This window comes from Dromiciops gliroides, chromosome 2, assembly GCF_019393635.1.
Source record: "Dromiciops gliroides isolate mDroGli1 chromosome 2, mDroGli1.pri, whole genome shotgun sequence".
Classification (NCBI taxonomy): Eukaryota; Metazoa; Chordata; class Mammalia; order Microbiotheria; family Microbiotheriidae; genus Dromiciops; species Dromiciops gliroides.
Window position 1 is genome coordinate 628,222,294 of NC_057862.1, and position 27,058 is coordinate 628,249,351.

Here is a 27,058-nt window from a genome sequence, read left to right on the forward strand (position 1 = left end):
CCAGGGCTGGTGCTTTATCCACTGTGCCACCTAGCTGCTCCTCTCATTCTCTTTTCTGACAAATACTATTCACTGAAGTATTAGAGTCAACACCAGCCCTGGGACCTAGGCTCTTCTAGAAAAAAAAATTGCTTGTCTTATTAGAGCACCTGTTAGGGTTATTGGCAGCAGTGTTGTTTTCATGACTCAACTTGTCCTGCTGTCTTCATTGTGATAATCAACCTATATCAATAGGTTATACATGTGCAATGCATGATGGGATTTCATTTAAACAATCATAAATTAGAGATGGAAGGAAACTTGGAAATCATAAACTCACATAGCTTTAGAGTAAGAAGGAACCTTAGAAATCAAATAGCCCATTGGTTCCCAAAGTGGGCTTCAGGGTGGGGCAGTGCATAGAACATCAAACGTAAAGGCAGGAGGACCTGAATTCAAATGTAGCCTTAGACAGTTACTAGCTATGTAATTTTAGGCAAGTCACTTAACCCTGTTTGCCTCAGTTTCCTCATCTGTAAAATGAGCTGGAAAAGGAAATGGCAACCCACTTTGCCAAGAAAACCCCAGATGGAGTCACAAAGAGTTGGACTTCACTGAAAAAAAGATGACTCAAAAAAGGATCCCTGAGACTCTTTAAAGGGGTCTACGAGATTAGAACTATTTCTTTCATGATAATACTAAAATCTTTTAATTTCTAATAGAGTAAATATTGATAAAAAGGACCCACATTAGTAAGAGCTCTTTTGGGTTCTCAAGTTTTAAGAGTGCAAGTGGTCCCAATACCAAAAAAAATTGAGAACTGCTAAACTAAAATAACCTAATTACTTTGCAGATGAGAAAATTTAAGCCCAGATGGAATCAGAGATCTGGCCAAGATTATGTAGGTAGTTAAAGCCAGGTCCTCTGATTTCAGGGTGAGTGCCCTTTTTCATTGCATCATATTCCTTTTGGTCTAATCCACGCATTTGACAAATGGGGAACCAGAGACTCAGGAGGGAAAGGTATTTTGCCAAGTGTCACACAGCAAGTTAGGCCCGGAGCTCCGACTGGAACCCAGGTCTCCTGTCTTCTTTCTCGGTCCTTTCTTTACTGTATCAGACTTCCAGAACTGTACCTGATCCAGATTCTGCCCCATCCTGGTCTGTCCCTGTACTTAAAACTGGTCATCTAGGGGTAACAATACCTCCTTCAAGTTTAAGACATTATTTTTATCCTGTGGTCAGAGGGAGACAGTAAGGTAAGGATTAGTTTACCTGACTTATTATCCATTCATTACCACAGAATGTCATGTTGGTGGAACAGGGCCTGAAGGGAAAGTGCCAGAGCCTGGTCATGAATCACACATAGTCAGATCAAGCCTCTTTAAATCTCAAGAAGAAACAGAACCAAAAGAGCTCAGTGGATGAGAGATTTTCAAAAGGCCACTTTAGCAGCAAAGGAAGCATACTTATCCCTGGGCATCTACCACCCCACCCTCATCTCAAACTCTCCACAATGTGATGCACCTTGGTTTTCTTCCCCTGCTCCCATTTCACAGATTTGCCTCAGTTTGGTGAAGTACAAATCCCCTGGTCTGTCCACTTAATCAGTCTGATTACAGTGTTAAAATAATGGAGTTTGGTAGATGCCCAGGTCTCTGACTTGATTGACTTAGTAGACTGCTCTCAGCCAATCAACTTGAAGAGCCTCCCATTTCTGGGAGGAAACAAAGTAGGAAGCAGACACTGGTGGAGGGCTTCTTCCTCTTTGGTTAGAGACATCGGCTTGGTGGCAGGACTTCACATGGGTAGTTAGGAAGGCTAGGATTTCCATGCTATAAGGAATCTGTCCTCAATCTTTCTCTCTCTTTACTATCTTATATCTTTTAATAAACCCTTAAAAGCCTAAACTCTTGGCGAATTTATCAGTGATTTTAGCCAGTTTCCTCCAAAACTAGGGGAACAGATAAGAACCCACACTTAGATTTTTAAACAACACATTAGTGACAAACATCTTATGTCCCATCTTCCCTCATCCAATTCCATGTAATCCCAGAACTGTTCCTGAATCTAATATTCAGTGAATTAGCTTCTGGATTACTTTAAAACCCATGCATTTCAACCAAATTTTAAGGCATTTCCAAATTCATGGTTAGTAACAAGCTAATTCCTATAAATGACTGAAGCTGATATTCAATGGCTTCCAGAATGTGACCTCAACTTACTTTTTCCAGCATTATTTTGCACCCTCTACATAAACCTTCTGCTCTAGACTCTCTTGGAACATGCCTCCTTGCTTCTAATTCTTCAATCTGGGCCCCCTTTACTCCATGCCAGCCCCCATTTTCCCCAACTGATTTACTTCAAGATTCAACTCAGATCCCATCTTATTCAGGAGGCCTTTCTTTGTCCTATATTTAATCCTAGAGGCAAAAGGAAGTGGCAAGAATTTATTGAGCAGGGGAGTGACATAGTCAGATCTGCATTTTTAAAAAAAAATATTTTGGCAGAAGGGCAGAGGGTGAACGGTTGGTCTCTGTCTCTCTGTCACTGTCTGTTTCTCTCTCCATTTCTCTATCTCCCTGTCTCTCTCTCCACCTCTTTTTCTCTTTGTTTCTCTCTCTCCCCTCTATCTCTCTCCTTTTACTTTCTTTCTTTCCCTTTTACTCTTTTGTTTCTCTCTCTCTCCCCCTGTTTTTTCTCTCTCCATTTCTGTCTCTCTCCCTTTGTCTCTTTCCATTTTTCTGTCTCCTTTTCTCTCTCTCTCACTCCCTTTCTCTCCTTTTTTGTCTCTTCCTCTCCATCTTTCTGTTTCTCTCTCTCCATTTCTCTCTTTCTCTCCTTTTCTGTACCTCTGTCTCTCTGGCTCTGTCTGTCTCTCTGTCTCTGTCTCTTTGTCTCTCTCTGTCTCTGTCTCTCTGTTTCTGTCTCTGTCTGTCTGCCTCTCTCTCTCCCCCTCTCCCTTTCTCCCTCCTATCTAATAACATTTTCTTTCTAGATTCCCTGTGATTCTAATAAAGATGTATTATTCATGGCAATCATCACTCTTCATCTTTGTCAGAAGAAAGCAATGATGATCAATTCAAGGAATATTTATTAAGTGCCTAGTATGTGAATGGTCTAGTTTTCTCTTCATCATAAGAGTACAACTATAGGACCCACTTGGGTTTCTTATGAGACAGCTTTGGAGAGAAACTGTGGCCTAATATACCGACTAATATGCTAATAGCCTTAAAGATGTCACCTTCATCACTGCCATGCACTTTGTGCCTTCAATCTGGATAAATACCTTGTCAGGAAAACAGACAGACAGACAGACAGCTTCAGAGTAGATTAAATAATCGGTCAAGTGAAAAACCATTCTTGGATATGACTGCAGAAACCCTCCTATTTCTAGAATAATTATGAAAAGCCGCAACAAAAGCAGCTATAACAGGCCTGAAACATTGACTTACTGATCAAAAGAGACACTAATACCCAATCCTTGTGGGGGGGAAATTGTTCGATTTTAACATGCATACAAGGGAGACACTGTTGTTTCTTCATTTGCCTGTGCTGTGGTCAGAGGGGATCCTTTCCCCAGTGTAATCTTTCTTGTCACGAGAACCTTACCCTTCTTCTAATGAATTGCGTTCTTTCTTTGCCGCCTGTCCCTTAATAGGTCTGTCCTCCCATTTTCGTTTCCCTTGACCTTGTTTCTGTAGACTGGTCTTCTTTTCTATTATCTTTTTTTCCCCCTTCTCTTTCTCTCTTTTCCTTCCCTTTCAATTCATCTTCTTTATTGTCATCACAGAAAACTTTCTTTTCTGGCACACAAATGAATAAGATGATGGCAAGAATGCTGTCATTATGCACTGTCAGTACTGAGGCTAATATTAAGTATCAATGCAAATCAACCCTTCCAGGTGACTCTGGGCTTTGCAGAGTGAGAGGGAATGGGGCTTCTTTTGCAGAGATGCCTTCAGTTGTCGGGCATGTTGGGCAACTGTCATCTGCAACACAGTAACATTTATTTCCACTTGGCAGCTAGAGAGGGCACCCGAGTTGTAAACTATCCTAATTAAAATGTATGATGCTGCAAATGTAAAAAGGACAGTGGGCTATAAACAAATATTGCCTGCCCTGAGAAGACAGCCTTCTGCAAAACATACACTCCCTTTCACTAGGGGATAAAAACAGTCTTTTAAAAAGAAAAAACAAATCTGATGCCCATCAAGAATTAAGTATTACAATTAAGTTCTCTTGAATGCATAAGCTGTTACAGATTCAAGGGCCAAGTAAAACTAAAGGAATTATGCCTTCCACCTTACCACCAGTCGCACACATTCCCTTCCAAATTTAAATTATTTTTGAAAGTAATTTATCAGGAAAGTCATATTCAAATGTTTTTTTCTTTGTTTTTTAAACGTGGGTGAAATTAATCATCTATTTTCCCAATGTGCAATTACCTGGGTCTGTTCATTCAAAGGAACACAGAGGGGCGGCTAGGTGGCACAGTGGATAAGCACCGGCCCTGGATTCAGGAGGACCTGAGTTCAAATCCGGCCTCAGACACTTGACACTTACTAGCTGTGTGACCCTGGGCAAGTCACTTAACCCTCATTGCCCTGCCAAAAAACAAAAACAAAACAAAACAACAACAACAACAAAAAGGAACACAGAATCATAGATACAAAGCTGGAAGGGACCATAAAGGACATTGAGTTCCCCCCATTCTCCACTCCCTCCCTTTATATATGATGAAATTAAAACAGAGAGATTAAATGACTTGTCCAGCATCACAAGAGGGCAGCTAAGTGGCACAGGACAAAAAGCACTGGGCCTGAGGTCAGGAAGATGGGTCTTCCTAAGTTCATATCTGGCCTTAGTCACTAGCTATGTGACCCTAGGCAATTCACTTAACCTGCTTGCCTCAGTTTCTTCATCTGTAAAATGAGATGGTGAAAAAATGGCAAACCACTCCAGGATCTTTGCTAAGAAAACCCCAAATGGGTAATGAAGAGTCAGACATGACTTAACATCAGCAACAAACAGTGTCACAAAAGTGGTAAAAGTTGAAACAAAATTAAAACCTAGCTGCCTCTATTCAGTTCAGTGGATCATAACATACAGATCTGGAATGGACCAGAGAGCTCAATGACAAGCAGCAGGATGGTGTAGTAGTGGTAAGAATGCTGGAGCTGGATTCAGAAGTCATCTGGGTTCAAATCCTACTTTTGATACATATTAGCTGCGTGATGATGGGGAAGGTGCTCAAATTTACTGTTCCTCAGGTTTCTTTTTCCATAAAATGGGTATGAAAACATCATTAACTATTTCATAGGAGTGTCATATACAAAGAGTGACAAGTAGGCCAATTTGAATGGTACTTACTGGAACACAAAGCATATGGAAGGGAATTGTTCTGAACAACTTCAGAAAGGTAGGCTGTAGCCAGATGTAGAAGAGTATTAAATGTCATGGTGAAGAGCATATATTTTCTCCAAAGGACAATAGCAAGTCACTGGAGGTTCTTACTCAGATGAGTGATATGGTCAGAACAGTGTCTAATAATTACTTTGACACTTGAGAGGATGATGGATAGATTGGAGAAGAGTCAGAGTTAGAAAATCCAGTGGGCCTGAGGTCAAGATCTATTGCTTAATAATCGAATGAAATTGGATAATGCATTCTTCCTCAAGAATTGAGCAATGGACGAGCATGTTACCATATATGAATGTGATAGAATTCTATTTTGTTGTGTAATGAAGGGGATGGTTTCAGAGACACTTGGGAAGACTGGTATGAATTGATGCAGAATGAGGTGAGCAGAACTAGGAGAATAATTTATATAAAAACAATGGTCTTGAAGAGACAACTTTGAAAGACTTAGAAACACTGACTAACACAATGGCCAACCCCAGTTCCAGAGGAATAATTATGAAACGTGTTACCTACCTCCTGATAGAAAGGTGGAAGACTGAGAGGGCACATTGAGACTTTTTTTACATGGCCAATGCAGGAATTTATTTTACTTTACTATATATGTTTGTAATGGGTCTTGTTTTTCTTTTTTCCTCAGGAGGAAGAGGGAGAGTATTAAGTGAGGGGAGAAAGAAAGAAGGGAGAAGAGAGAACCTAAAAATAAAACAAAATTGAATTCATTAAAAAAATTGATACCTTTGGAAGAGTGGGAAAATAATTTCCTCATCAATAAAATAGGGATAGTTATTTTTACCCTTTACCCCATCAATATTTTTTTGTTAGTGGGGCAGTGAGGGTTAAGTGACTTGCCCAGGGTCACACAGCTAGTAAGTGTCAAGTGTCTGAGGTCAGATTGGAACTCAGGTCCTCCCGAATCAAGGGCAGGTGCTTTATCCACTTCGACACCTAGCTGCCCCCTTTCCCTATCAATATGAATGGCCAAACAGATGTCCCCATCCTCCAAAGAACAGGAAACTCAGCTTCACTGAAATAGAAAAGCACCTTACAGGAGATACAGAAATCAGTATCTACAAATTGGACCAAACACCCGCTAACTCTTTTATTACAAACTCTCTTCAGGCCCTAGTGGAGATAACACAGGACTGTGAAATCAAGAGCTAGAGAATCAAGCACTAACCATTGTCATCAAAAGTCAGGTGTACCTAGGATTCAAAGAAAGAGCAGTGTACCCATTACTACCACTGACCCTGAAGCCATCATCAAGGATAGCAAGATTTGTGGGAATGGGACCTGCCAACTTTCTCTCAAGGTTTTATATGTCTACCTCCTCATCAGTCACAGCTATTTGGGATGTAGAAACAAAAGTTCTTGATAAAATTCCTTGGCACTGTTGAATCAGACTACTCTACTCTATATATTCTTACCACCTGCCAAAATGGACTATTCCATATTTACTATTTTCATCCTTCCATCTCTCATCTCTATGACTTTGCTCACATCACCCTACTCCACCCCAAAGTCTAGAATTGACCCCTCCCGCCCCAACTGTAACTTGTTCAAATAACTTCTACCTTCTAAAGGAAGGGTTAGTGCTCTTCTTGTTCAAGGATATCTTCCTTACCCTCTCTTTCCTATGAATTTCATCCCTCTCTCCTCATATTTCTCATAGAACTCTGTGACATAGTTCTTTTTTCCCAACAATTCTTCCTATATATCTTACTCTCCTTTGCATCATAATCACTTGTTAAGTTGTGCCTCACTATTATTAGATTTTAAGATACTTGGAGACAAGGAAAATGCCACTTTATTTTTTCCTTAGCATCTCTAGAGCTTAACACGCTGCCTTGCATGAAATAGATGTTTAATAAATGTTCATTGAATGAGTCAATGAACAAATATATATTTTTTCTCTCCTTTGTTTCCCAGTAACTTTTTCCAAATTCTGTTTTATATGGTTTTTCTTGTCCTAAAACAACATTAATATCCCTATTGTTCAAGGAGGGTCAGAGGAAACCAGATATATGAGAAATGAAAGAAGAAAGTCAATGAGTCATCCTTTTATGTTATTTATGTTACATATACATAAAACATATGTTAGGAATAGAAAAATCCATTTGTCTGCTTGTCAGCAAGGAGTCAGTGTGTACGAAGGATGGGCAAAATGAAGACTTTGTAAATTATCCCTTGCAATTTCTTTCTTCTCTGACTAGGATTTTTCTTCTAAGTTTCCATACATCTTTAAAAGTGTTGCCAAACAGCCAAATGTGGGCATTCTGCAAGTTTTGTATTATTCAAAGGCCATGCCTCACTGCAGGGAGGATGCTTTACTCTGTATTTCTCATTTACACAAAAGGGGGAGAAAATGGTGTTTTCAAAATTTATGGATAAAGATATGGGATATTTCAAGTACTCATCCCTCCGAGGACTCTAGTACTAAGTTTCTCCTTTGATGCCATTTTGTGTGATGGAGATGACCTTGGGTCCTCAAAGATTATGTTAATGGAAGGAAAAAGATCCTATCAAAGGGGATTCACTTCAACTCTTGGCCTGTCATTCGACCAGTAAACAGTCTGTCCTTAGTGATCCAGGAAAACCAAGTGATAGAGACTTAGCACCCAGTGGTTTAGCTTGACCATTGCAACTCATTGAAGTCAATCAACTAAAGCATGGATGAATTTGGATCTCTGCTGACTAAAGAGATACCCATGTCAATGAGATCACCAATTATAACCAGTAAATGTTATAGTATTCTAATGAGGATAATTTTTTTCAAAGTCATTAACAAAGTGCTAGGGGGAAGGAAATAACTTTTTTCATGACAAAACATGTTCTGATTCTCATATTCAGAAGAGGAGTGGTTTCAAAACACATAAGAGTGAACATTAGGATAAAGATAATGCAAGAAGAGAGTTAAGGCTAAACAGAAGAGATAGATTAGTAGAAACCATAATGTGATTCTTCCTCATCTATTCTGAGACATGCTTTTCTCAATATTGTTTCCAGTAGTTTAGTAGAACACATATATTTGGCTTTAGTGCATGGCTTTTAACACTAAGCTGTCTATGGAAGTGCCCTCAGAACAGCTCTCATGTGCCCTCCAATGGAATGCTGACTCCTAACCACAAATGGTTGTGCACCCTCGCCCTGAGCTGCCTCATTTATAATTTAAAAGATTAATGCAAAATGAAATCTACCATTAACAATACAGGGGATCCAAGATGTGGTAGAATGTTTTATTTCTTAATGGGAAAAAATAAACCCTAGAAACTTCTGAAAGATCATACAAATCCAGAGAGAGTTGAGATTTCCTAGCTTATCAAACCCACCCAGGTAAATTAACTTTTTAAATTGAGTACAGGGAAAGATTATGGACACCATATTATCTCAGTGATACAAGGGATTCATGAAGGCTCCAAATGCCCATTCTTTACCTGACATAGGAATCCCCTCTGTAGCAGTCCTGGTAAGTGACCATGCACTGGTAAGACCAGCCCTAAAATGTAAGTATCCTTATCTACTAAGTTATAAATTGCACAGGAGAAGTGTTATGCTAAGCTTTGAGGTTTATTCAAGAATTCTGTACCTGAAGTGATTTTAGTAAGGGTTTGTCAAGTAGAATTAAATGGAATCTGATATCTGCTGAAGTTATGAGGAGCTTACTACCTCCAGAAGTCTTCCATTTTATTTTGCGACAGTTGTAATGTTTAGGAAATGTATCCTCATACTAAGATTAAATTTATCTCATGGTAACTTTCATCCATTGTTCCTAATTATGTCCTTTGGGCTGTAATATAATTTGATTTCCTCTTCCATATAATAACCCTTTAATTTTTTAAAGACTATGACCATGCTTTCCTTAAGTGTTCTTTTACCAAGGCTAAAATTCTCCAGTGGCTTTGACCAATATTGGCACGCCAAATGGTTTCAGGACCCATCAACTATTCTAGTCATCCTTCCCTGAGTGCCTTATAGCTTATCAATGGTCTTCCTATCCTGTGGTGGTAAGAAATAAACATTGCACTCCAAATGTGGCCTGACTAGGGCAGAAGACGTTGAAATGACCACTTTCCCTTTTATGAGTACGTTTCCTTATTTACTGCAATCTGACTTCATTAGAAATAGCTTTTAGTAGATACTCTAGAAGCATTTTTTTCTGCTGGGATGGGGCTTTTAAAAAAACTAACATGAAAGTGCTATCTCTAAAAACATGGTTGATACTACTTTAATTAACTCCAATGGAGTGGTAATCTGATTGATGAGCATCAATCCATCAATGTTATAGATTCAAACCCTTCTGTGCTTTCTTATCACAAGTAATACTTTTCTGTGTCATCCTGTAAATCCTCTCTCTATAGTACTTGCGCTCAACAGACTTCCAGGGTGGAGCAGGAGGGAGGAGTCTGAGTCTCTTAAACACTTTAAAAACAAATTTAGGGGGAAAGACAATGGAAAAATAGAAAACAAAATTAGCAGACAGTTTTAAACAATTTTTTTAGAATTGTAACCATTTGATTATGTTCCTCCATTTTCCAGAGAGTTCTCTTTTGACTTCTGTGAGAAAAAAAAATAGCTCGATTGTTAAACTTTAAAACCCTTCACTAGATAGTACCTTTCTAGACCTACTGGATGTTGTGCTGCTGAGTAAACTCTATTTTATAGCTACACTGGTGTGTTTGTTACATAGTATTTCATCTCCCCTCTCCATGTCTTTGCATAGGTTGTTCCCCATGCCTGGAATCTGCTTTTTCCTCATCTCAAACTCATAGAAAAACTCCCTCTCTTCAAAACTTGTGTCACCTCCTGGAAAAGTCGGCCTGGATCTCCCTCCATTGCTAATGTCTTCTCTCCTGAAAGAGGAAGACTTTCTAGAGCTCCCTTAATTCTGCCCTTAATTCCCTCTGTTGATTATTTTCAATTTAACCTGTATAGAATTTGTTTATATATAGCCCATTGAATATTCTCCCCACAGTTAGATTGTGAACTCCTTGAGATGAGACTGTCTTTTGTCTTTTTTTCTGTCCCCAGTGCTTAGCAGCATAGTGTCTAGCATATGGAAGACCCTTGATAAATGCTTATTGACTCACTGGAAATTGCATATATTTTGTATTTGATTTTATATGTACTTGTAATTTCTTTTGAATAGAATATGATCCCCTTGATGGTGAGGACTGTTTCATTTTTGGTTTTGTTGTTTTTTGCTTTTGTACCTAGTACCCACTCTAGTAGCAGGGACATATTAGGCAGCTTTAAAAATGCTTATTTATTGAATGAACTGATTCATTTTACATTTTCTGAAAATCCAAAGAAAATGAGAAAAAAATTTTAATTTTACATTTTATATTGGTTATCTCCCAGGCCCAAGTATGACTTAAGTAAAGTTTGTGTTTATCATCCAGGAATAAACTTAGTTTCAGGGCTGGTATTGTATGTTTTAGACATTGAAAACTGGCCTGGTTATGGGAAAGAAAGAGCTCAGAGGGAGAGCTAGCATTTTGTTGAGAATTTGAGAATTCATGACTAGGTATATGGTAGGAAAAGTGATTTGGTGTTTATATAGGATGAATGAGTCTGTACGTATGGTCAAGAGAGATTTGATTATGGGATCTTATAATGTATAAATGCCAAAGTGGAATGAGAGAATTTTGTGAGTCTTTATATGAGTGAGTGAGTGAGTGATAGAGAAGGGAAGTGTTGGAGTGAATGAGGAGCCAGTGAACCCAGATCTGAGAGAAACTATGTTCAGGGATCAACATCCTTGGATGCCCACCCCACATATAGCTCTCCATATATCAGGAGAGAGAAGGGAGGGATGAGAGGTGTGGTTTCATGCCACTAATATAAGCCCTTCCCAATTTGTTTTGAGAAGAAAAACCCAGAAAGGGGTAGAGGCATTAGGTATGGAGTAGACTGCAAGAGATAATTTCACAGCATTTTTAAAAGATCTGTGGAAACATGAGTTATTATTAGGGATCTTTTTTAATACAAGCAAAAGGAAGCAAGGTATAATAGAAAGATCACTGAACTTGGAAACAGAGACTTGGAACTATGTTCTACTTCTGGCATATATGCAGTCTGTGACTTCGGGTGATTCACTTTGGCAAACTGATCCTTAGTTTAGCCACTTATAAAATGTTAATTATACTTGTCTTAACTACTTCACAGGATTATATGTAATAATATAGATGAAAATGTTTGTAAATTCTAAACTACTAAAGATATATAAGGTTTTATGCTGAGTAATTTACAAATAATGAGAAATCATGGAACAATGGATAGAGAACCTGGTGCAGACTTGGGGTGATCTGGATCAAGTCTCACCTCTGATACACACTAGCTGTGTGACCCTGATTAAATAATGTAACCTCTTCATGGTCCAGGCAACTTACTAGTACTGGAAGTTGCAAATCTAAATTGGTTGAGGTAGTTTCCTCATTAGGAGATCTCTATAAAAATGAAACCACAGTTATGAATGAAAGAGACAGACAGATAAACAGAGACAGTGTCACAGAGATAGAGACAGAGAAAGAGAGAGAGAGAGAGAGAGAGAGAGAGAGAGAGGGAGGGGCAGAGACAAAAAGAAAGTCTGCAATAGAGACCAATAAAATAATAATAGTAACTTACATTTATATAGTGCCTAACATCCAGACAAAATACTATGGTAACCCCATTTGATCGTTACTACAGTCCTGGGAAGTAGATATTATTATTATCCCCATTTTACAGATGAGGCAAATTGAGGGAAATAGAGGTCAAATGACTTGTCCAAGGTCACGCAAAAAGAAAATATCTAAAACCAGATTTTAATTCTGATGTTCCTGACTCTGTGCAATTAGGTGGCATAGTGTCTAGAGTGCTGGGCCTGGAGTCAGGCAGACCCATATTTATGAGTTCAAATCTGGCCTCAGACACATTCCAGTATTTCTGCCAAGCAAATCCCAAATTGGTTCATGAAAAGTCAAACAAGACTGAAATGACTATACAACTTCTTGACTCTATCCACTGAACCACCTTGGTGTTCCTAAAAGAGATAGAGAAGTGGAGTCAGAAACAGATATAGTTTAATAAATGGTGAATGAATGAATGAAATTAGGATTGCTTTTAGAAATTATTTTGATGATTTCTCTATTATTTAGGAACCAGGTGAGCTGAGCACTGAGAGACTCATCTTGTGAGAACTGACCTCTTGGTAGTTAGGTATTTAGACAAAGGGATGAATAAACCTTCCATTGCAAAGGAAGTGAAAATTTAAAAACCTGTGTTGATGCACACACCATGGATTGCTTTAAGTATAGATGTCTCAATTTAATGGAATAATTTCTGTTTAATAATTCACCCAACCATTAATATCGAAACTCCAGCATAGTCCAATGGGACAGAGTTTCCTTGACAAAAAAAGAATTGCACTAAATGGTTATAAACCATCCTGACATATGTTAAGATCCAGGCCTTTTCACTATAGAAGTGTGCAGTCTCACTTCAGTATTATAAAGAGTTGTTCTTAAATATATTTTCAGTGTTTTAAGATAAATATTTAGTTGGATACATCTAATTTAAAATGTTCCTTATAAATAATTTTGTAAAAGTCCCAAATTAGTACTTTTGGAAAACTATAGGAATTATGGTTATTCATAAGATAATTATTCATCATGATAAATGTGAATCTAGATTCTCTGCTTTTCTTGGTACCAAACTGGTGTGTTTTAATAATTCAAAAGAAGAATATTATTTGGGCGATTGTACAATATTGAGTGGGGCAGCTAGGTGGCACAGTAAATAGAATGCCAGCCTGGACTGAGGAAGACTTATGATCTTCATTGAAATCTAGCCTCAGACACTTACTGTGTCACCCTAGGCAAGTCACTCTTTGCCTTAGTTTTCTCACCTGTAAAAATAAGCTGGAGAGGGCAGCTAGGTGGCAAAGTGGATAAAGCACTGACCCTGGATTCAGGAGTACCTGAGTTCAAATCCAGGCTTAGACACTTGACACTTACTAGCTGTGGGACCCTGGGCAAGTCACTTAACCCTCATTGCCCCCCCACACACACACACAAAAAAAAAGCTGGAGAAGGAAGTGACAGACCATTCTCGTATCTTTGCCAAGAAAACTCCAAATGGGGTCACAAAGAGTAAGACATGACAGAACAACAAAAGCACTGAGTAGATTTGGAAATCTAGTTGAAAATGTATATTTTATTTAAAATTTCCTCCCCAAATATCTCAGCAATAAATGCAACAGAAACTTAATGTCTGCTCCATTAAGGCATTGTTTCATTTTGTGTTCATATCCTGATTGCCTAGAACAGTATATTGCATATAGTAGATAATTAACAAACATTTATTGAATGGATGAATCAAACTCTAATTCAGACATTAAGTGTCTTCTACCTACACTTTAAAAAAAGGAAAAGAAATTGTATAATGATCCCTGATTTGCTGAGTTGGGGAACCTCCCTTGGAGATGAGTTTTTGCTGGGTTTACTTTCTATGAGCCCTGTGCTCTGGACCCTTGACTTGTTGAGATGACACAGCAAGTCCTGCTAGTCACTACTGGCAGGAGTCTTACTGAGAAGTCAGAAGGAGCTGTCCTCTCAGTAAGCCATAAGAGGAAAGGAGGAGAAACAGTGATTGCTGCCACAATTAGGATGTATGCAGTGCCAGCCCTCTCCTGGACACTTGATTCTCTTTCAAAGCCTAATGCTTGGGCAGATCTTCCTGGCTTGGTTACTTACCATCTCTAACACATTTCCCCTTTCCTGCTTCCCAGTCATGGGGACCAGTAAGGGACTTGTGAGATTCAAAATTAGATATACAGAACATTAAACCCCTCCTTTTAACTTTTCCCTTTTCTATCTATCTATCTATCTATCTATCTATCTATCTATCTATCTATCTATCTATCTATCAATATGAATATATATATGTATCTCCCAGATCACTAAGAAAAAGAAGCCTCTGAGTTTTAATCTGTGAGGGATTAGTTTTTATTGCTTGGGAATTAATTGGACAACAAAAGGTGATACCAATTAGGGAAATAGGAAAGTAGAAATACAGATGAATGGCCTTAGATCTAAACTTAGTCTATTTTCCTTTACAAAACTCACCAAATCCCAAACTGCCCACCAGGCGGAGAACCAGCACACCCAAAGCCGAACACCAACCACGTGTTTCTGAAATCCTCTTGCCTGCACGCGCCGCCACAGCTAAGTTTAACAGCTAGAGAACGCCAACTTCCATTCCTGCCCTCACTTTTAAGTCCACTTACAGGAAGTTCCTCACTTTCTCCTCCCCAAGAAAGGAGGTCCTTCAAAAGCTGCTTCAGTAGCTTGCGCAGTCTCTCAAATGATTTAGCTAAAACTTCCAATAAGCTGGATTCTCTCTATCTTTACCACAAATAATTTTTACCATGGACTACTGTATCATCTTAAGTCTTTCAGTTTCAGAGTTCAGATAGAACTCATGGGATTTTTCCTGTTTCAGAAATAACTAAATTCAGATTCCTCATTTCACAGACCAAGAAAGCAGGCCTAAGAGAGTTAGAATGGCTTGCTTTGTCTTTTACCTTTTATCTTTCTCTCGATCCAGGGTTTACTGCAGTGTCTGATACATAGTAATCACTTATTAAAAAATTAATGAGTGGCTAAATTAACTAAGGTTGCGTAGAACAGTACTGGAGGAACCCAAGTCCTGACTCCTGGGTCTGCAGAGATGCATGGTATTCCATCTAGGCATTGAGGAGAATGAATAGAAAGTGGCCCAAACGGAAATTCCAAAGGTACTGACCTTGCATTGTTGATTTGAAGGGCATTCCGCCACTATTCCACCCTTAACAAATTCCCTTTCATTTGCATGTTCACATAACCCAGACTAAGAGGCTAGGACACAAGGGTCAAAGGCCTCTGGGAAATGTGCCCATCTTGTCATTAGTGTTACACCAACAAGACTTTGTGATTTCCTAGCTGCTTACAGCGTGACCTGAAATTCCTACCAAGTTTTTGAGAAGGATGTTCTAATTCAGAGTTTGCCTTGAAAGCTGACTTTGCCTTCATTTATTCTTCCTTTATTTATTTTTTTAATTTTAAAATGAAGCAGTTTATCTCCTTGTTTTATACTAATATCATTAAACACTATAATTGCATACCCAGTGACTTCTGGCAGAAACTAATTTTTAACATCAGTTACAGATAAAGAGAACAGATGGGAGAAGTTAACAACATTCAAAAGCCCTTCCTGCCCCCATCCCCCTTTATTTTTTTCTCCTTTAACCTATATCAACACCACTGGATTTCATGTTATTTTTTTCTAACACCCACCTTGCTCCCCATCCCATCCAAACTCAGTAGTAAATACTAAGTAAAGAACTTACTATCCATTTGCATGTTCACAGGGATGAGCCAGTCTTAATTTCCCTAAAGGGAGTGGGGCATTTGATCATCTCTAAGCCCCATTCCAACTCTGATCATCTATTTCCTAATATTCTATGTCTCCAAAATCCATCTAACAGGAACATTCAAATTTCCAAGGTCTCTTCTATCTCTTTAAGATTCTAACTTCTAAGTTCTCTTCCAGCTCTAACCTGATATGTTCTACAGTCCCTAGCAGTCCTAACATCCAAACTCTCAGAGAGAAAGGTGGATGCATGATGTAATTGAGACAGGATATAATTGAACCATTAAGTATAGTGGTCAGATGGTCTGAGTTCAGGTCCTTCATCTAACACTTTAACCTGTTTGTCTCTAGATAATGTGCAATCTTCTCCATGCCTCTACCTATGCACCTGTAACATGAATACCATAATCCTTATACTATCAGTCAAACTCTGTTCTGAAGAAAGGCTTTTTCTAAAGGCCTAGGGAAATGTATATTGGTGACTCAAGGTTAGCATAGAGGAAGTATCCCACTCCTGCTGGGAGCAGAGAATTTATTGTCCTGGCTTCTCCACATGGTGTGCTCTCTTGGCCTACCTTACTCCAAACTGACCTCCCTGTGCTGGTTGACTAAGTTCAAGGAGGCACCTTCATAGCCACAAAGAAAGAAAAATCCCTTTGGACTTCTTCCATTGAAGCTAAGGCTACAGTAGAGTTTTGTAGAGAAAATGTAATACCTCTCATGGAAGTATTGACTGTCACAAAAATGTCTTAGATGAGCGAAAGCGCCTTGAAACTATAATTCACTTTTTAAAGCCTAAGGTAGGATGTGTTTCCTTTTATTTGACCCATGACATTCCAAGGACAAAGAAATCAGAATCACTGCTGCTAGAGAAAGAAAACCTCAGGCTTAATCTCTTAGAAACCTAGAATATCTGAACTTGAAGGGCCTTCAGAACTTAGGACTTTAGAGCTAAAAGGGACTTTGGAACAGAGTTCTAACTAGGGTGAGGTGGCTAGTGCTTTGTCCCAGGTCATGAAAATTTAGAGCACACCTCCTTTGGCAGTACAGAAAGAGCTGAACTGAGTTCCTAGTTAGCAAGAACAAATACTTAAGGGCAAGACAGGCATATATATTTGTAGATTTAGATCATGGGAAAATAAAATATATCAAATATATATATATATATATATATATATATATATATATATATACAAAGAAAAATTACTGTAGTGGCTTTGCAAAGTAAAGAGAAAGACAAAGAAGAGAGATAGAGAGAAACAGACAGAAAAAAAAATTAGTGAAATTAACTGCTGTGGCTTTATAACAAGTGAATTCTTCCTTAGCTTTACCCTGGCCTGTTTCCCCATTATATAGCACCTTACCTCCACACCCCCACCTCACGCTGGAATTATCTCATGTTTTCCCAGGGTTTATTTATATGTGCTTCATAACTTTCACTCCAAGATTACTTTGTAAAATTTAACTCAGGGGCCAAAATTACAGCTCTGTTTTGGCACAAAGAACTTTAGAACATAGAACATTGGAACTGAATGGAACCTTAAGATTATCTACTTTTTAATTCAATGATATTATTAAGGAGCTCATGTTATAACTGAAGAATAGTAAACCCAGGGAGGGGAAGCTTAAAGCTGAAGACCATCATTTTCTCTTGGTGAGCCATGTAAGGACAATAACACTAGCACTAAGGACCTATGATGTCTTTCCCAAACTATTGAACACACAGACAAGAATCCTTAAGACCTTGGTTTCTTTGTTGCATAGATTGTATAGTCATTATTATCACTGATCGAAGGTTCAGAAATCAAAAGGGAAAAAAAAGTGGTTTTGAGAAGAGAATGTCTGGATAAGAAAATGACTAGGAATAGGACTTAAATGTCTGCACAATAGCACAAAACATAGAATTGATGGGCTCTTCGCCAGGCATGAAATACATCTATCAAGGGTCATTAAAACCCATATTTGTTTGATTTCTTATGAATGTGATCAAGAGAACTTCAAACTAAATATATTTAGGGGGGAAGAAAGCTGTCAATGTACTTCTACCAAGCCTAATACCATAGAAAGCACCAGGGACAATCTTGGAAGAAAGACTAGAAAAAAAAAAAGAATGAAGAAAGCCATCACCAAAACCCATAGCCTTAGACAATTCAATGCTTTTCAGTTATGTTTGACTCTTTGTGACCCTATCTGGGGTTCTCTTGGCAAAGACACTGGAGTAGTTTGCCATTTTCCTCTCCAATTCACTTTATAGATGAGGAAACAGAAGTAAACAGGGTTAAGTGACTTGCTCAGGGTCACACAGCCAGTAAGTATCTGAGGCCAGATTTGAATTCAGATCTTGCTGACTCCAAGACAAGCACTGAGCCACCTGACCTTAGACACCTACCTGCAAATGTACTGAGTACAGATAAGATGTTGTTTGTCCTTTGTTCTTGAAGAAGACATCCCGATGTCATGACTTGCACTGAATTGGATTTAAGTGAGGGAGGGCTGTGCAAGGTCACCAACTTCATACTTTCCTCCAGAGCCATCCGGGCCCAGTGGCAAGATATACATCAGGATGACTGGAGATGGCCCCAAATGATTTTTTGTTTTTTAGTTTTTGGTTTTTTTTGGTGAGGCAATTGGGGTTAAGTGACTTACCCAGGCTCACTCAGCTAGTAAGTGTCTGAGGTAAGATTTGAACTCAAGTCCTCTTAACTCCAGGGTCAGTGCTCTATCCACTGAACCACCTAGCTGCCCTACAGATAATATAGAAGAGAAGCTACATATCCAGAAGTAAAAAGACCCATATTACTTCATAAATATCATTAACACTATATGGAATGAGACTTATGACTGGAAAATGACTTTAGCAGGATAGATCTACCAAAGAATCACAAAAGATAAAAGGATGACCTTCACTACACAAACTTCTATAACCACAAGGGACCATTGCTGACAGGGTGGTATCAAGCTGCTCAACCTAGCACCTACTTTCCTTTTCAATGAGACCGCCAGCTCTGAGTTGGATACTCTCAAGGACTGGGATTGGAGAACTACTTGACACATGTTTTTCTTGCCTACAGTTTGTAGAAATGGCAATGACTCAATCCCATCTCCCTCTGTGCCACCCTCCAATAATATGAGAAAATACTCCATCATGCTTTTTTTGCTTATCCAACTAGGGAAAGGCTCTTTTAGCTGGAGAAAGAAACGGCATCACTGTCTCCATACATGCTGTTGTCTATTCTTGGTTATAAACATAATTATTTTCAAGAGTTGTAGTGGACAGGGAACATTGGGCCTCCTTTGCCACACAACCTTCCCAGGAAAGGGACAGAAAATTAAAATGACTTCCTTGAGTGGCTTTCTCCATATAACCTTCCAGAAACAATTTCCATACCATCTAACTGTGAGAATTTGAGTGGTGCCCCCTGCTGGAGGGATTTTGTGTGTGTGGTGGGGGGGGAGGGGGAGGGGGGCTCTGCCATGAAGGGAGAACATGTGATTTGGAAGACATGTGACTTTAGTGTCCCAGAACTTGCATCTGTAGAGCTGCCTGTTAGACTTGTCAATCAGAGCTACCAGCCAATTAGCTTGGAGCTGTGTGTGTGTGTGTGTGTGTGTGTGTGTGTGTGTGTGTGTGTGTGTGTGTGTGTGTGTGTGTGGGGCCCTGTTTCCTGTTGGAGAGGAGACTTCTGGGAGGAGGAAGGGGTGAGGGGCTCTCTTTCAACAGGGACCTTGGTTTGAGTGGAGCTGAGATGCTAGTTCCCTGAGATAGAGAGTTGAAGGACTCTTGGCCTCTTTCTCTCTGATCCCTAGATCTTAATGCTCCTTAATAAATGCTTAAAAATCTAAATGCTTGCTAAAGCTTCTAATTTATGGTGACAACTATTTAGAATTTTAGACAGTCTAGCTAGAATTTTAGCTCCTTATAGATGGCAATATTACATAACTAGGAGTTAATGCTGATATCATGAATGGCAAACTCCCATCTCCTATGGCACTTATCCTTATGAATCAGCTGGTTGAAGGAAAAACCCATTTCTCCTCATAAGCTTTCTATATAGTGAACTATCTCTCTCTATACTGTCATTCCTTTCTCAAAGTCCTCCCTAACTGCCCTCTCCCCCTGACCCCCAGTCTCTATCCTCTCATACCCTTCCCTTCCACTGTGATCTCTGGTAAGGTTGATCTGTTACTGATTATTTCAACTTTATCTTATATCTTTTCCTTTCACATGTTTTCCATATTCTTATGCTCACAGAATCCTGCCTACCTTTGGAGAATGCCACATCCTCTGTCATTGTTCTCAAGTGCAGATTGCTCTTTCTGTAATGCCTCTCAAACATGCCAGACTTGAAAGAAAAGTCAGCGCACTCTGATTCCCACCAATACTTCCAGACTCTCCTCTGCTGTCATGGCTCATAAACATCTCTTCCTTTGAATGCACTCCATGCTCATTACCGTCATCCATCCTCCCTTAAAAGGACTTTAGTACTTCATTTGGTCTTTTTGTCCACCTGAAACACAAATCTTATATCTGGGAACTTCACCACATATGTTGTTTCTACCTGTGAGAACAAATTTTACAAATGAGTAAACTGAGACTGATAGAGCTTATGTGATTTGCCCCAAATTATAGAGATAGCAAATATTTGAAGCAGGTTTTGAACTTAGGTCTTCCTGAGTACATATTCAATGCTTTATATATTGTGCCACCCAGCTGTCTGATAATGTGACCCAAGGAAATGAGGTGACTTACCCAAGACCACACACAGTCATGGAGCAGATATTGAACTTAGGTTACTTTTAGACTCCAAGATCAGTGCTCTTTCCAGTTTGTTACACATCATCTCCTTTTATGTTGTTACTCTCTCTGGTACCCAGGCTCCTTTGACCTACATCTCCACTCTACCTTAATCTCCTGTAGTAGTAGTCATGGCATAGTAAGCAGCATGACCCTATATTCTACTACTTCTGAAATCTTGAACTCTGAAATTCCCCTCACCACATAATCACCTTTTCTTACCTCTTTCTTCCTGGTCACTGAACTCAGTCTAATGTCTGGTTTATCTATTTCATATTCTTCCAGGCTCCTGTGCCTGGTCTGTCTTTATTTGGTGGATAGCATTGACTGTATAATTAATCAATAAAATTACATATTCCCCCCACCCCTTAAAATTCCTTGACCTCTTTTCTTCCCATCATTCATGTCTTGGCAGTTCTCAACCTTTCTTCACAATCATTTTCTTTCTTTACTGTTATTGGTGAATACTGATAAAGAAAATCACAATTCCATATCAATGGGACACATTACTAATTATAGTTATTTAATCTGTATTGGGAACACACTGCTATAAGTCATATTTTGTCATTTCTAATTGACTATTATGCTTAATCCAGTGATTGTTCAAAACTTTCTCTCTTCTTCAAGTCCCAACATTATCCTTAAATGCTTATATAACAGTATTTTCACCATTTACCACAAGAGCTTGAGACTCAGATAAAGCTACCAGAGAAACTGGAAATCAGGGCAAGATTTGGCATTCATTTTCTTTTTCTTTTTCTTTTTTTTTTCTTTTTTTTTTTTTTTGGTGAGGCAATTGGGGTTAAGTGACTTGCCTAGGGTCACACAGCTAGTAAGTGTTAAGTGTCTGAGGCCGGATTTGAACTCAGGTCCTCCTGACTCCAGGGCAGGTGCTCTATCCACTGTGCCACCTAGCTACCCCCTGTCATTCATTTTCAAAAGCCCTAAGCCCTGGCCTATTTTTGTAGGCTCTTCCCAAGGAAAGATTGTCCTTTCCTCAATCTGGCCAGGAGAGGAGAAAGCTGAACCATCTGTTCTTATATTCCATAACATAGCTGGTCCTTTCATGAGGCAAGGAGAAATATCTGAAAGACTTGAACCACCTAGTGGAGTAAAGCAACTTTAGCTGTCTCTCGCCTACTGTCTCTTGTGGAGACCAATTTTTAATTGGGGAGTGTTAGCTAAGCGGCTCACCACAATATTGGGGCAAGGAAGGAGACTGACAGCCTCCCTCAAAAAAGAGCAGAATTTATTTTAACAATAACAAACTTAAAAAAAAAAAAGCACAAACAGGATCAGTAGGATCAAGGGAAAGGAAATAAAATGGGGAAAGGGAAATTATACAACCTGAAAAAAATACCACTGCCCAGGAATCAGCTGAGAATACACGGAAGCCTCTTCCAGTGCCTTCCAGCTTCCAGCTAGAATTCGGGGGTGGGGGTGGGGGGAGGGAACTTCCTTCCTCCCAGCACATGCCACACAGCCCCTAGCCAATTGGATGGATGTTCTGACAGTCACATGACTGCTCTCACTAGGCTTCCAATAATTATAGTTTTGCCAGGCCCATGTAGGCATTGGGGAGTGGTGATGACGTGAGGTGCCAGCGCCATGGCAACAGCTACAACCAGGGGGTGGAGCACCAACCACCGAGCAGTTTGCAAAGCCCCAGGCCAGTGCGCCCAGAGGAATAAAAACCTCAAATAACAATTAATTCTTTACACTATGAAACCCAGACCTTGGCTAGTTCCTAGAGAAGAGTAGTTGACACGTCCCACTCATTGACTCAATTTTACCTCTCTGAAGGAAGACATCTATCTCAAAAATTCCAGAGATTGGACTTTTTATGAAGAGTAGATATTTTTGGAATGATGTACTGCATGAGTCTCTGAATAGGGTGGAAGAAGAACCAAAGTTGAACATTTTCAAAGAGCAATATATCTATCTATCATCAAGATTGAAATGGAAGAGTACTCTATGACTATCAAGACCCTTTATCAAAGATCGGCTTATCTTCTACCTCATTGCTCCTGACGTTAGTGTCCTGTCTTTCTACAAACTGCTTTTGATATATGTATGTGTACCTTCATGCCCTTTCCACCAAAAGATAACCTAAACTATCTTCATAGATATGTTCTCATAGAACCTTCCTTATGTCAGTTGGACAGCCGGTTTCTTAGCATAAACACATGTGGTCTCTCAGAAATGGATAGTGGCCAATGGCTTCCTCAGACTCACTGGATCTTAGAGAATATAACCATAATAATAGACATTTATATAAATTTTCAAAGTTAGTAAAAAGCTTTCAATATAGTTCTCATTATTTGAGACTTACAAAAGTCTTCTAGGTAAGTACTACATGTGTAATTACTCCCATTTTAAAGATGAAGAAATTGAAACACAAAGAGATTAAGTTAAATGCTTGTGGTCACACAGCTAATAACTATCAGAAGTGGGCAACAGTCAGGTCTTCCTGACTCTAGATTCTACACTATTGACTATACTATACTTTTTCTCAAATCTCAGAAATTTCTGCTCTCTAAAATGGTTATGTGACATAATGGACAAAGTACTGGACCTGTAGTCAGGAAGACCTGAGTTCAGATCTGTTCTTGCATATTAGCTAGCTGGTGACCCTAGACAAGTTAGTTAACCCTTGACTGCCTCAGTTTACTCAATAGTAAAGTGTGGAAAATAATAGCAACTATTTCATAGGTTGTTTTGAGGATAAAATGAAATAATATAAAATGAGAGAGTATTTTCAATGTGCCTAGCATGGTGCCTCGCATGTAGTAGGTACTTAATTAGGGCTTGTTCCCTTTCTCTTTCCTCCCCCTGCCTTCTCACTTCTCCAATAGCACTCTCCACCCACCTTTATAATTAGCTTTAAATATCATTTGCTTTCTACCCCTTTTTAGGATAGCAAGCTGCTTTTGCTTCTGATACTAATTTGTTCAGAGAAGGTTTGCTTTTGTAAAGACATAGTACTGAGCTAAATCTTTGTTGATCCAAGGTGAAAAACACCATTGAGGGCAGAAAAGGGAAAAGAGTTTCTTCTCTGTCCTTAATTCCTTCAACGCAACACTCTGTGTTAACCTTCTATGAACATAATTCATTTAGTCAGAATTCTTTTGAGAGGATAGACACATTAGCTGCCATCAGGCCCATAAGCGAGGCCTTACCATCCAGATAAAACCTATGAGAGTGTATGTTCTACCAGCTTTGTCTTAGAGAATCCAGGATTATCACCACACCATAGTGAGGTTTCAGAGCAAGGCTTCAATGTAAGATATTACAAATAAAATATTTACATAACAGGGGGCAGCTAGGTGGTGCAGTGAATAAAGCACCAACCCTGGATTCAGGAGTACCTGAGTTCAAATATGGCCTCAGACACTTGACACTTACTAGCTGTGTGACCCTGGGCAAGTCACTTAACCCCCATAGCCCCACCAAAAAAATATATATTTACATAACAGTTTAAGGCAACAATTAGTTATGTCTTAAAGTGGAATGGCTGCCTCGACTCTTCATGCTATAGAGAAAATTCTTATCCACAGATAGGGAGGGGTTGGGCCGGATGACTTCTGAGATTCCCTCCAAAGTCTAGATTTCAATTATCCTATTAAATGATTAGCCCTTATTATTATTTTGAAAAGAAATTATGAACGTTGTTCTCAATCCAGAGTTTGAATGCTCTATTTTTAAAGTTTTATCAATTTTCACAAATATTTTTTTCTCCTTACTTTGTGTCCGTTGAGCTTCTCTTGACATATTATTTTCCTTCTTATTTTCAAATAGTGCCATCCTAAGTTCTATCAGATCAAAATAAGAACTTAACAGTTTTAATACCTAAAAGGATGTTTGATTTCATTAATACGTATAATACCTTCAATGGTTCAAATGACAATTCCTAATCAACCTCTAATTCTGTATAACTACTGTTCAGGTCTTCCTATACATCCTATACATCATTGTAAGGAAGTCCACCCAAACCCCTGAAGTCCTTTCTCTAAATCAGGAGTTCTAGGGGATCTGTGATTAGATTTCAAGAGGTCCCTTATTTTCTTAATATTGTGATAACAATATACATTATTATATGTGTGTATATATTTGGGATAAGTACAATACATACATATGCACATATATACATGTGTACACACATATGTGTGTATATAAATATATGCATATGTGTGTGTATATATATATATATATATATACTTCTTTCTAATGCTATGTATGCTTTTTCCTTGCTTTGAAATCATTATTCCTGGAAGGAATTCTAGCTTCAGCAGACTTCCAAAGAGATTCATGAAACTCAAAAAAGGTTAGGAACCTTTGCTTTAGATCTTTTAAGATCAAATGGATTTGAGTGTATCACTTGGGCAGTGCATCTGTTATTCCTTACCAATGTCCTTTTCTGGATCCACTGTCTGGATGACAATGTCTTCTATGCCACTCTCTGTGCATAAATCATTATTGTCACTATACTACAGTCCACTTATATATCACTCAGTTACTCCTTGGGCAATTTGCAACTTAAATCTTATGTGATGCTAACATAAAATGTTAAAACACAGAACATTAGGGCTGGAAGGAACCATACATATGCCTTAGAACATAGAATAACAAAGCCGGAAGGAAATTTGGACCACAAAATGTTAAAATATGGAATATAAAACTCTATACTTTATAACCCTTAAAAGCGTTTAGAAAAATGAGTATTTTTTCAAAATGCAACACATTATTGCTGTAAGGACCCTTAGAGATAATAAACTCTAAACCTCTCATTTCATAGTCCTAGGTATTTTCCTTAATGTGAATTTTATCAATGTCCCTGACTGCTTGACACCTGCATGTTGTCACCAGATTAAGGTGAATGGTTTTTGCTACTAGCTTCTGCTATTATTTACTATGCAATTGGAGGTGTATTTTAAAGGCATTTATTTTCTTCACTTTGAAAACTCAAATATTAACTTCTACTTATAAATGAAATAGATATGACCAATTCTTCATGCATTTTATCCCTGAGTAATCAACCCTTTGACTCTACTTTGCAAAATAACAAGCAGAAACTGGTTTTGTTAATAAAATGTTCCAATATCCAGTAATTCCCACAATGCAAAGAAATGCTTTTTAGAAAAGTAAAAGTGGATGGTCACTTCTTAATGACCCCAGTGACACACTAAAGTGATCACATTTTTCCCAATCAAATATTAGCAGATAAGTCAGGCCTATTTTGGGGGGAGGAGAGGAAGAAGTAAATTCTGAAAGGGAAATAATGTGAGAAGTTTAGACATCATTTAGAGCTAAATTATAGCAGTATCGCTAATTAATAGTAGAAAGGACATATTTCTATATTAAGGTTTACAAAGTACTTTCTCACCAACGATAATGTGAGGGAAGTAGTACCTGATTCCAACTTTACAGATGATGATATAGAAGAATAAAATAATGAAGTAACTGGTCTATGACTATATAGCTACCATGTGACACAACTTGAACTTAAACTCTAGATCTCTGGATCAGAAATCCAAAAGCTCTTTCTATTAGATCACACTGCATCAAGGATAATATTATTTCTGTATCCTATTATTAGTATTATACAACTCTCCAGAAAGAAGGAAACATTTTAAATGACATAATTATAAAAATCAAAACAAACATTGAAAGAAGGTTTATTGCACTTTATATAGAGATATGACCTCAAAATCAGAAAGATGTGAGGTTCAGTAATGAATAGCCTGCTGTACTTGTCATTAAGGAGATTTAGGTTCAAATCCTACTTCTAACACTTACTATCTTTGTGACCATGGCCAAGTCACTCAATGTCTCTATGCCAATGAGGAAGTTGGGCTTCATAATTTCCAAGCTTCCTTCTATCTCTAAGTCTTTAATCCTACAATCTGACACACACTGGATCTATGACCATGGGCATATCACTTAAACTCTTAGTGTCCCAGAAAACTCTCTAGAGACTATAAGTCACAGAACAGTTTTCAGAATGTATTTCTAGAGGGAATTTATTTACCAGGAGAACTGTACACCACTGGTGTCAAGCTGAAATAGAAATGTCTGCCTGAGGACAGTATATTGACTTTAAAAATTAGCATTATCTGTGTCATGTTGTGCTTTTATTTATTTTAAAAACATTTTCCAGTTACATTTTTATATGTATCATTTGGGAGTTTTCCCCAGAGTCTGACACCTCTGCCTTACATCATTGAATTCATGGCTGTACCACTTTTTTTAAAATGAAAAACAACACAATAAAAATAAACAGCAACCACTCTTTCTCAAACAGAGTTCTTCTAAACGAAATGAAAACAATCAAAATTTATTAATTGATCCAGTCATATATAAATGACTTTTGCAGTGGTCTCATGTTCTAAGTCAATAAGAAGAGGACTCTCAAATGTACTCTTCTGCATACTGTTACCCTTCCTGTCCTTACCACCCTCTTGCTTAACAAATCTGC